At 43.2% G+C, this 10,498-nt stretch overlaps 1 non-coding gene across 1 annotated transcript; it reads right to left on the bottom strand.

Annotated features, from left to right (window-relative positions):
- Positions 1-7,025: 7,025 nt before the first annotated feature.
- LOC148091738 (small nucleolar RNA SNORA74) lies at positions 7,026-7,220 on the bottom strand. Its single transcript, XR_015715609.1, has one exon. It is a non-coding gene; the product is annotated as a small nucleolar RNA SNORA74 (small nucleolar RNA).
- Between the last annotated feature and the right edge of the window lie 3,278 nt (positions 7,221-10,498).

Here is a 10,498-nt window from a genome sequence, read left to right as displayed (position 1 = left end):
TAATAAAATCGTATAGGTTTCAGGTGAACAGTTCTATGATACATCATCTGTATATTGTATTGTGTGTTCACCACCCCACATCAGGTCTCCTTCCATCACCGTTGATCCCCCCTCTACTCTCTTTACCTCGGCCCACCCCTTTCCCTCTCGTAATCCACAGGCTGATGTCTGGGTCCACCAGGTGTTTTTTTTTTTTTTTCTGTGCTTAATCGCTTCACCTTATTCACCCAGCCAAGCAAATACCCTCCCTCTGACAGTTGTCAGTCGGTCGGTTCTCTATCCAGGTGTCTGTTCCTATTTTGTTTGTTAGTTTATTTTGTTCATTAGACTCCACATATAAGTGAAATCCTATGGTATTACTGTTTCTCTGCCTGCCCTGTTTCACTTCCAATAGTACACTCCAGGTCCACCCATGCTGTCACAGATGGTAAGATTTCCTTCTTTTTTGCAGCTGCATAGTAGTCCATTGCGTAAATGCACCACATTTTTTTCTCCACCCATCTACTGGTGGGCACTTGGGCTGCTTCCAAGTCTTGGCCACTGTAAGTAACGCAGCAAGGAACATAGAGGAGCATATATTCTTTCAAATCAGTGTTTCTAGTTTCTTGGGCATATTCCCAGAACAGGAATTACTATGTCATAAGGAAATTCCATGTTTTAGAAAAATGTGCTTTCATTGGTTTCAGAGAGAGGAAGGGAGAGGGGGAGAGAGATAGAAACATCAGTGATGAGAGAAAGTCATGGATTGGCTGCCTTCTGTGCGCCCCCTACTGGGTATCATGCCCACAGCCCGAGCAGGTGCCCTGTCTGGGACTCAAGCCAAGATCTCCTGGATCATAGGTCGATGCTCAAACGCTGAGCCACGCTTACCGGGCAAAGAAATTCCATTTTATAATTTTTGAGGTAACTCCCATACTGCATTCCACAGTGGCTGCACCAAATGCATTCCCACCAGTGATGCACAAGGGTTCACTTTGTCCACGTCCTCACCAGCACTTTTCATTTGTGGATTTATTGATGGCACCCATTCTGACAGGTGTGAGGTGATATCTCATTGTGGTTTTAATTTGCATCTCTCTGATTAGTGACATTGAGCCTCTTTTTATGTCTATTGGCACCTGTGCGTCCTCTTTGGAGATGGGTCTATTCAGATCCTTTGCCCATTTTTTTCATTGGATTGTTTGGTTTTTGGTGTTGAGTTTTATAAGTGCTTCATAAATTTTGGATATTAAGCCATTGTTACATGTATGTGGATTGTCTTTTCATTTTGTTGCTGGCTTCCTTTGCTGGGAAAATATTTCTAAGTTTGATATAATGCCATTGGTTTATTTTTCTTTTGTTTCCCTTGCCGGAGGAGATAGATCAGAACAACTATTCTCATGAGAAATGGCCGAGATTTTACTTCCTCTGTTTTCTTCTGAAATTTTTACGGTTTTGAGTGTAACAGTTTAAGTCTTTAATCCATTCTGAGTTTTTTTCTTGTGCATGGTGGAAGAAGGTGATCTCGTTTACTTTTTTATCCATGTATCTGTCCAATTTTGCCAACATCATTTATTGACTAAATTATCTTCACCCCATTTGATGTTCTCCTGTCCTGTGTAAATATTAATTGACCATAAATGGGTGGGTTTATTTCTGGGCTTTTTATTGAGTTCCTTTGACATATATGTCTTTTTATGCCAGTACCATGCTGCTTTTATTACTATGTCCTTGTAGTTCAGTTTTGTATCAGGCAGCATGATTCCTCCAACTTTGTTCTGCTCTCTCAAGATTGCTGTGGCTCTTTGGGGGAAGGGTGCTGTTTGTTTAGTTGGTGGCTTGGTTTTGGTGGTTCCATGTAAATTTTTGGAATATTTGTTAGACTTTTGTGGAAAAACTCCATTGGTATCTTGGTAGGAATTGGTTAAATCTATAGATTGCTTTGGGTAGTAGGACATTTTAATGATGTTAATTCTTTCTCTCCATGAACATGATATATGCTTCCACTTATTTGTATCTTCATTTTTTTTCTTTTTGCTAATCCTCACCTGAAGATATTTTTCCATTGCTTTTTTAGAGAGTGGGAGGGAAGGACGGATAAATGGAGAGAGCGAGACAGAGAGAGAGAGAGGGAGGGAGAAACCTTGATGTGAGAGAGACACAGTGATCAATTGTCTCCCACATGGGCCCTGACCAAGGCTCGGGATCACAGCTGCCACTCAGGTATGTGCCCTTAACCATGGAATCACACCTTTGACCCTTTGGTTCTCAAGCTTATGCTCTAACTAGTGAGCCCCACTGGCCAGGGCTTCAGCTTCTTTTTCCACTATATCATAATTTTTGGACTACAGGCCTTTTACATTCTTGGTTAATTTCATTTTTAGATTTTTTTTTTTTTATGCAGTTGTAAATGAGATTGTTTTCTTAGTTCCCTTTTGATAGTTCATTATTGGTGTACAAAAAGGCAACTGATTTTTGGATATTTATTTTGTACCAGTACTGTACTGAGTTTGTTAATCAGTTCTAGTAGTTTTTTGGTTGAATCTTTTAGGTTCTCTATATACAGTATCATGTCATCTGCAAATAATGATAGTTTTACTTCTTCTTTTCCATTACAAATGCTATTTCTTTTTTGTTCCTAAACATTGTAGCTGCATCTTCCAGCAGTATGTTGAATAAGAGTAGTGAAAGCAGACAACCCTTTCTTGTTCCTGATCTTAAGGGAAACACTTTTAGTTTTTGCCCATTGAGTATGATGTTGGCTGTGGGTTTGTCCTTTATGGCCTTTACTATGTTGAGATATGATCCCTCTTTTCCCACTTTTCTGAGAGATTTTATCATGAATCGGTGCTGAATTTTGTCTGATTTTTTTTTCTGCATCTATTGACATGATCATTGTGATTTTTATTCTTTATTTTGTTCACATGCTGTATCAATATGTGGATATTGCCCCAACCTTGCATCCCCAGAACAAATCTCACTTAATCGTGATGTATGATCATTTCAATGTATTTCTGGATCCAGTTTGCTAATATTTTGTTGAGGATTTTAGCATCAATGTTCATCAGGGAGATTGGCCTATAATTTTTTCATAGTATCTTTATCTGATAAAGGTTTGTCAATCTTGTTATCTCTTGGGTTTCTTTTTGTTGTTGTTTTTGTTATTCCTCATTTGAAGAAATGTTTCCATTGCTTTATTTTTAGAGAGAATGGAAGGGAGTAAGAAAGGACTGGGTAATGGTGTGTGTGTGTGGGGGGAGAGAGAGAGGGGGGGGGAGAGGGGGAGGGGGAGGGGGGAGGGAGAGAGAGAGAGGGAGCCACCAATGTGAGAGAGACACATGTTTTGGTTGCCTCCTGCACTTGCAACCCATGTATGTGACTTTAACCAGTAATCCAACCCACAACTCTTCAGTGGGTACACCAACAATAATGACTGAGCCACACTGGCTAGGGCTTCATTGATCACTTGTATTTTTTTTAGACTCTTTGTTTTTATTTCTGCTTTGATTTTCATTATTTCCTTCCTTCTACTTTGAGCTTTCTTTGTTTTTCTAGTTCCTCTAAGTGTAAAGTTAGATTGCTTATTTGAGATTTTTCCTGTTTCTTGAGGTAGGCCTGTAATGTTAGGAATTTGTCCCTTAGGACTGCTTTTTCTGTGTCCATAGATTTGGGTTGTTGCAATCCTCGTGTTCATTTATTTCAAGGCATCTTTTGATTTTTTTCCCCTTGATCTCATTCATTGTTTGTAACATGTAAATATATCTTCCATGCCTTTGTGTTTTACAGTTTTTTATTCTTGTTTCTTTAATTCTATACATCATTATTTTATTGTGGCAAAACGTAGATATCTTAAGATTAACAATTTTAACCACACTTAAGTATACAATTCAGTAGCATTAAGTATACTGATGTTTTTAAGCGATCACCACCATCCATCTCCAGAAAGTATTGTTTTGCATCTCATTATTTTAATTTTCTTTTTTATTGAATTTATTGAGGTGATAGTAGTTAATGAGATTAAATAGGTTTCAGGTGTACAATTCTGTAATACATCACCTGTACAGAGGTGTTTTTCTTGTGATTTATTTCTAGTTTCATATTATTATGGTCAGAGAACATTCTCGATATGATTTCAGTCTTAAAGTTACTGAGGCTTGTTTTGTGTCCTAACATGGGGTCTGTCCTAGAAAATGTTCTGAAGACACCAATGAAATCCTTCTGATGTAGTATATAATTTAAGGCCACTGTTTCCTTTCCGATTTTTTGTCTGGAAGATCTATCCATTGATGTCAGTGGGGTTTTAAATCCCCTGCTATGCCTGTGTTACTGTCTCTGGCTCTTCATCAAGATTTGCTTTGTATATTTGGGTGCTCCTATGTGGAATGCCTAAATATTTACAAGGGATATATGCTCTTATTGGATTGTTCCCTTTATCATTAGGTAGTGTCCTTTTTTGTGTCTTAATATAGCCTTTGTTTTAAAGTTTACTTTGATATAGCTATTGCGACTCCAGGTTTTTATTTCATTCTCATTTGCATGAAATATCATTTTCCATCCCTTTACTTTTATTTTAGTCTGTATCTCTTTTATCTGAGATAAGTCTCTTATTGACAGCATATATATGGGTCTTGTTTTCTTATCCACTCGGCTATCATGTCTTTGGATTGGAGTATTGAAGGCATTTACATTTGAAGTGATTATCGGTATGTATTGCCTTTTATACTTTCAACTGTGCTCTTCTTTTTTTCCCCTTTTTTAATAGTTCTCGTAATATTGTTGTGTGGGTAACAAACTCCTTTAACTTTTTGTCTGTGAAGCTCTTTATTTCTCTGTCAATAGTCAATATTAATTGATAGCCTAGCTGGGTAGAGTAGTCTTCATTGTAGGTCCTTGCTTTTCATCACTTTGCATATTTCATGCCAATCCCTTCTGGCCTGAAATGTTTCTGTTTAGAAAGGAGCTAACGGTGTTATGGGAGCTAACTTCTTGGTAACTGACTGCCTTTCTCATGCTCTTTTAAGATTTTCTGTCTTTCACCTTTGCCATTTTCATTTTGATGTGTCTTCGTGCGGGCCACTTTGGGTTCATCTTCTTTGGGACTCTGGACTTCCTGGACTTGTGTGGCTTTTTTCTTTACCAGATTAAGACTTTTCAGTCGTTATTACCTTTAAGGTTCTGGATCCCTTGCTCTTTCTTTTCTCCTTTGGCTTCCATGATGCAGATATTGTTATGTTTCATGTTGTCCCAAAGCTCCCTTAGACTGTCCTCGTTTTTTAAAATTGTTTGTCCTTTTTGATGCACTGATTGGGTGTCTTCTGCTACCTTGTCTTCCAAATCACAGATTCAATCCTCTGCTTTATCTACCTGGCTATTTATTTCTTCTAGTGTGTTCTTGTCTTCAGATATTTTATTATTAATTTCTGACTGATTCTTTTTTTATGGTTTTTGTGTCTTTTTTCATGTTCACTATCTCTTTGTTTAACTTCTCACTGTCTTCATCCTTTCTTCCCCTGAGTTCCTTTAACATACTTATAACCATTATTTTCCACTCTATATCTGGTAGATTGCTTCCTCCACTTCATTTAGCTTTTTAAATGGAAATGTCTCCTGCTCTTTAATTTGGGGCATGTTTCATTGTCTCCCCATTTTGGCTGCCTCTGTGTGTTTGCTTCTGTGTATTAGACTCCCAGTCTTGGTAGTGTGGCCTTATGTAGTAGGTTTCCTGTGGGACTCAGTGTCTCATTCTTCTTGATAACCTGATCTCAATGCTCCGGGAATGCCCCTGGTATCTTTTATGTGGGCTCTCCTATTGTAGTTGTCTTGTTTGCTATTGGTCCGTGCGTGTGTGGGGTTGATCTCCAGGCTGATGATTGTGAGGATCAACCCTGACCACAGTGTACAAGCTGCTGTGCAGGTGCTGATCATGTGAAATAGAATTGGTCTCGGCAGAGTCTGGTTCTTGTTGAGATCTCCCTTTGGATCCACTTAGCTTGTGAATTAGATTAATCAATTGAGAATTAATTGGATCCTGCTCTGATATTATCTGTAGCTGGCCATTGAGCACGTTGGACCTAGAGTCTCCTGGGAGGGACTCTGGTGTTAGCCAATGTCAGATGCTTCCTGTGACTGGCCCAGGGCCATGTATTTGGAGCTACAAAGCAACTCACAGTTGGTGGCTGCCTCTGCTGGGCCTAACTGAATGCAAGAACATTCAGTCATTACACCAAGCTGGCTTTTTACTAGCACTGAGCCTTGGGGAAGATCAGCAAAGGTCCAAAGGCTCCCCATGATCCGCTGCTGCCATCCTCCATGTGCTGGCGGCCTGTTAGGCTAAGTCCCTGAAAGAGCCTCTGGAGTTACTCAAGTTGCATGAGGTAGGATCTCAGTGAGTCCCCAGGTAGGGGAGAGTGGTGGTCACTAGTTTGATACAGGTTCAAATTCAGTGTCAGTGCTTTGTCTGAGGCTACTCAGTAAATGTCACAGGTATACCATGTCTAGCTGTTACTCGCTGGATGCTCGTGCACCTTTGAGCAGTGTACAAAAGACCCAGGCCTGCCTGTCTTTGAAAGAATGGAATTAAAAAGTCAAAACAGTCCACTTCCCAGGATTTACGTGTCTGTAATGTGCAGCCTGAGATCAGCTGCATGAGCTCAAAGGCTTTGCAGAGGGTCCTTGTGTTCCCAGAGGGCAGGAGCCACTACCTGTTGTGGGAAATTGTTGGGTCTGCTGGGACGCTGTGGGGGAAAGAGCCCATTTAGGGGTCCTGCAGCTGTGATCCAGTCACTGTGTCATGAAAAGTTTAGTGTCCTCATGTTTGGCTGATCCTGTCTGATGCCTACCTCCATTTCCATCCTAAGAGAACTGCAGTTCTGCTCAGACATCTGACCAGATGAATGTACCTTGGATGCCTGGGGAGCAATGTCCTAGCCTTCTGTCCTCAAGGCTGGGTGAGCCTGGCTGGCTGGGGTGCAGGGAAGGGCAGATAAAGATCTCTTGAGTGGGTTGAAACTGCTATTAGAATCTTTGAAGCTTTAAAAATATTTTGTTCTCTGTGCTACCACACCAGAGCAGCGAAGTGATGCTTAGCTCGCCCTCAAGGAAGCACAGTTCTGCCTTGCACCAGTGCCCGGTGCCACTAAAACAGTTATGGGAGCAACTGGAGGAAGAAGACAGGGCATTCCTATCCCAGCAGTGTCCCACCATCACAGGCGATGCCCTCTGGACAGCTGACCACTGCTGGAGCCATTTAGGGCTTTTAGGCACTACAGTGAAATGATCTGATTTATATTTGTTAAAGATCACTCTGACTTTTATTTTACTTGAAGCATTTTTATTGAAAATTATTTTTTTCCCAGTTAGAGCAGACATTCAATATTATTTTCACATTTTCAGCATAGAGGTTAGAAATGTAATTTACAAAGTGATCCGCCAATAACTTTTGTCTAGGGTTTTCTTTAAAAGGGATCCTGTTCCTGAGGAATCTACCCTCATGATCTCATCACCCTCCAAATGCCACCACTTTTTATTTATTTTTAATTGAATTGATTGGGGTGATGTTGGTTAATAAAATTGTATAGGTTTCAGGTACACGGTTCTGTAATGCACCATCTGTATATCATACTATGCGTTCACCACCCCAAGTCAAGTCTCCTTCCATCCCCATATGTAACCCCTATAACTTTTTCTCCCTCCCCACACACCCCCTTCCTTGTGGAGATCACTCTGATTTGACATTTGAAATAATACTTGAGATGTGTCTTGACACAGGTAGGATTTAGATGAAGAGGGTGAGAAATGTGCTTCTGGTAGAGAGTGGGCACTTGGCCTGGAGGGAAGAGAGATGAAGACTGGAGAGACTAGAGCACAGTTTCCTATGAGTGAGGAGACATGGCAAGGGAACAGAAGATCCTCCATGGAGGGAACAAGCAGGGCGGGAAAAGAACCAATCACAGATAGGTAAGAGTAGGGGATGCAGGGAACCCTGGGAAGTGGCAGGGCAGGGAGAAAAGGGGATGTGAGAGGGGAATGGCAGGGGGACAAGAGACCCTAGGAATGGAAGGGCAGGGGGAAAAGGGAATATTGATGGAAGGGGTACAGGGAACCTTCCATGGGGGACAGGGGACCCTACATGGAGAGGACGGTGTCCCCTGTCCCCTCTCCGTCCTCTCCTCACCCTACTGCTCTGCCCACTTCATGGTGGCTCCCCTGTCCTCCTTACCTTCCCCCTTCTGTAGAGGGTCACTTGTTTTTCATTCCCCCTCCCCTCCATGGAGGGTCCTTTATTCCTCTGCCCAGCCTCATCCAAGGAAGGTCCCCTGTCCAATGCAGGACAAACTTCAGGGAGGTTCCCTATATCCCTGTGTGCTCTTTCCATGGAGGGTGCCCTGACCCCTTCCCTGTCCTTCATGGGGGGGGGGTTTCCTGTCATCCTGCCCATTCCTGTTTATCGAGGGTGCCTGATCTTGCTGCCCAACTCCCTCCATGAAGAGTCCCCAGTCCCCCTGCCATGCCTCCTATGAAGATTCCCCAATCCTCCCTGCCCTGCCCCATCAACGTAGGGTCCCCCTGTCCTTCCTACCCTGTCAGCTGCTTGGAGATTGCCCTGTTCTTCTGCCCTGCCCCCTCAAAGGGAGGTTTCCTATCCCCAGGACCATACCCTTCCATGGAGGGTGTGCTGTCCCCTTTCCCTGCCCCATCCACGGAGGTCCTCTGTCCCTCCTGCCCTATAAACTTCATGTAAGATGTTCTTTCCTTTCGCCCCTGCCCTTCCATGGAGGATTTCCTGTCCTCCACCTCCTGCCCCCGCAGAGGGGGATTCCCTGTTTTCTTCCCATTCCCCTCCATGGAGGGTGCGCTGTCTCCCACCACTCTCATCTCCAAATTGAGTCTCTTTGCCTACCTTTCCTGGTTCACCATGGAGGGTTCCATGTCCCCCTGCCCTGTCCTCTCAGTAGTGGGGTTCCGTGTCCCCCTGCCCATTTTCCTCCTTGGAGGGTCCTCTGTACCCCCAGAACTTCCCGTTTAAAGAAGCATCCCATGTCCTCCCTGCCCTTCCTATTGTGCCCTCCCTGTCCTTTTCCCTCAGTGGAACTTCCCCTTTTTCCCTGCCCTCTGACCTCCATGGAGGGTCCCCTTTCCTGCCTGACCTCTAACCTCAATAGATGATACCCTGTCACCCTGCCTTGCTGCCGCCATGGACGGTCTCCTGTCACCACTGCCCTCTCAACTCCAAGGAGGAGCCTCTGTCCTCCATGCCCTGCCCCCTTCATGAAGGATCTCTGGTCCTCCATGCCCTGCCCTCTTCATGGAGGGACCCCGTCCACCCTGCCCTCCTCTCCATGGAGGTATTTTGTTTCCCTATCCTGTGCCATCACACACAGGTCTCTGAGAGTGTGGGTTTTGGTCTCCAGTGTTCATCTGTCCTGCCTTCAAGCCATGTTTCCACTGTCTGTATCTGAAGCACATGTCACAGTCTTTCATCTGTATAAATCCTACCCTTTCAAATTTTATTTCAAATGCTAAATCACAGAGTGATCTTTAAAAAATATATATCAGATCATGTCATTTCCTGCCAAAAAGCCTTAATGGTTGGGATAACATTTTCAACCCACCCAAGGGCCGTATATTTGCCTGGACACCCCCCCCCCGACTTTCCTACACCCCAGCCAGCCTGGTTCCTCATTCCCTGGGAGCACTTGCTGTCCCTTTACTGGTGGCTTCCCTAGTTCTCCTTGTGTCCAGCTCTGTTTCAACAGCCAAGTCTGAGTTTGAATATGTCAAGAACTTGGGGAGCCCTTCTCTGAGCCTGCTGGAGAGTCACCCTGCAGAGGCTCCAACCCAGCTTTGTGGGGTATCACGTTTCAACAGGTCACAGAATTAAGACTGGTCAAAATGGTAAGACAGGGCATAGAGGTAAGCTGGCAACCATTCGAGGTCAGCCAAGTTGGCCATGGTAGCCAGGTGTTCTTTGGGTTCTTTTTCTTAAATCAGTGAGTGAACATTTGTTGAGCTCCAAAGCACAATTTTTTGTTACTTGAAAAACAAAAAACCTCATAAATGTGCCAAACTTCTGTGCATCAAAGGACACTATCAGGAGAAAAAAGACTACCCATAGAAAGGGAGGAAATAGTAGCAAAGCAAATATCAGGGACGGGTCTAATACTTAATCTAGATAAAGAATTGCCGCAACTTTTGATGGTGAGAGTTGTGTCCATTTGGCTGGGCTATAGCACACAGTTATTGGACCAAACATATCTGGAATCAGTTGACTTTGGGGGTAATTTCCCTGGAAACGGGGTGGGTTCTGTAACTCAGCTGAAACCCTTAGGAGTGAAAATTAAGATTCCTTGGTACAGAGGAAATTCTACCTCAGTTCACAGTATAACATGTTGCTGTTTTTAGCGTGCTGGTCTGCTCACAGACTTCAGACTTGTCAACCCCCATCATGACAATAACAGTTTGCGGCCTGTCTGGCTAGATAGCTTTGCTTTGATCGGCTTCCCTCTGACCTGCCCTGGTC

The sequence above is a fragment of the Miniopterus natalensis genome, chromosome 13, assembly GCF_054644295.1.
Source record: "Miniopterus natalensis isolate mMinNat1 chromosome 13, mMinNat1.hap1, whole genome shotgun sequence".
In the NCBI taxonomy this organism is placed as follows: domain Eukaryota; kingdom Metazoa; phylum Chordata; class Mammalia; order Chiroptera; family Miniopteridae; genus Miniopterus; species Miniopterus natalensis.
The sequence above is the reverse complement of the archived record's forward strand: the minus strand, read 5'-3'. Positions and strand labels throughout refer to the sequence as shown.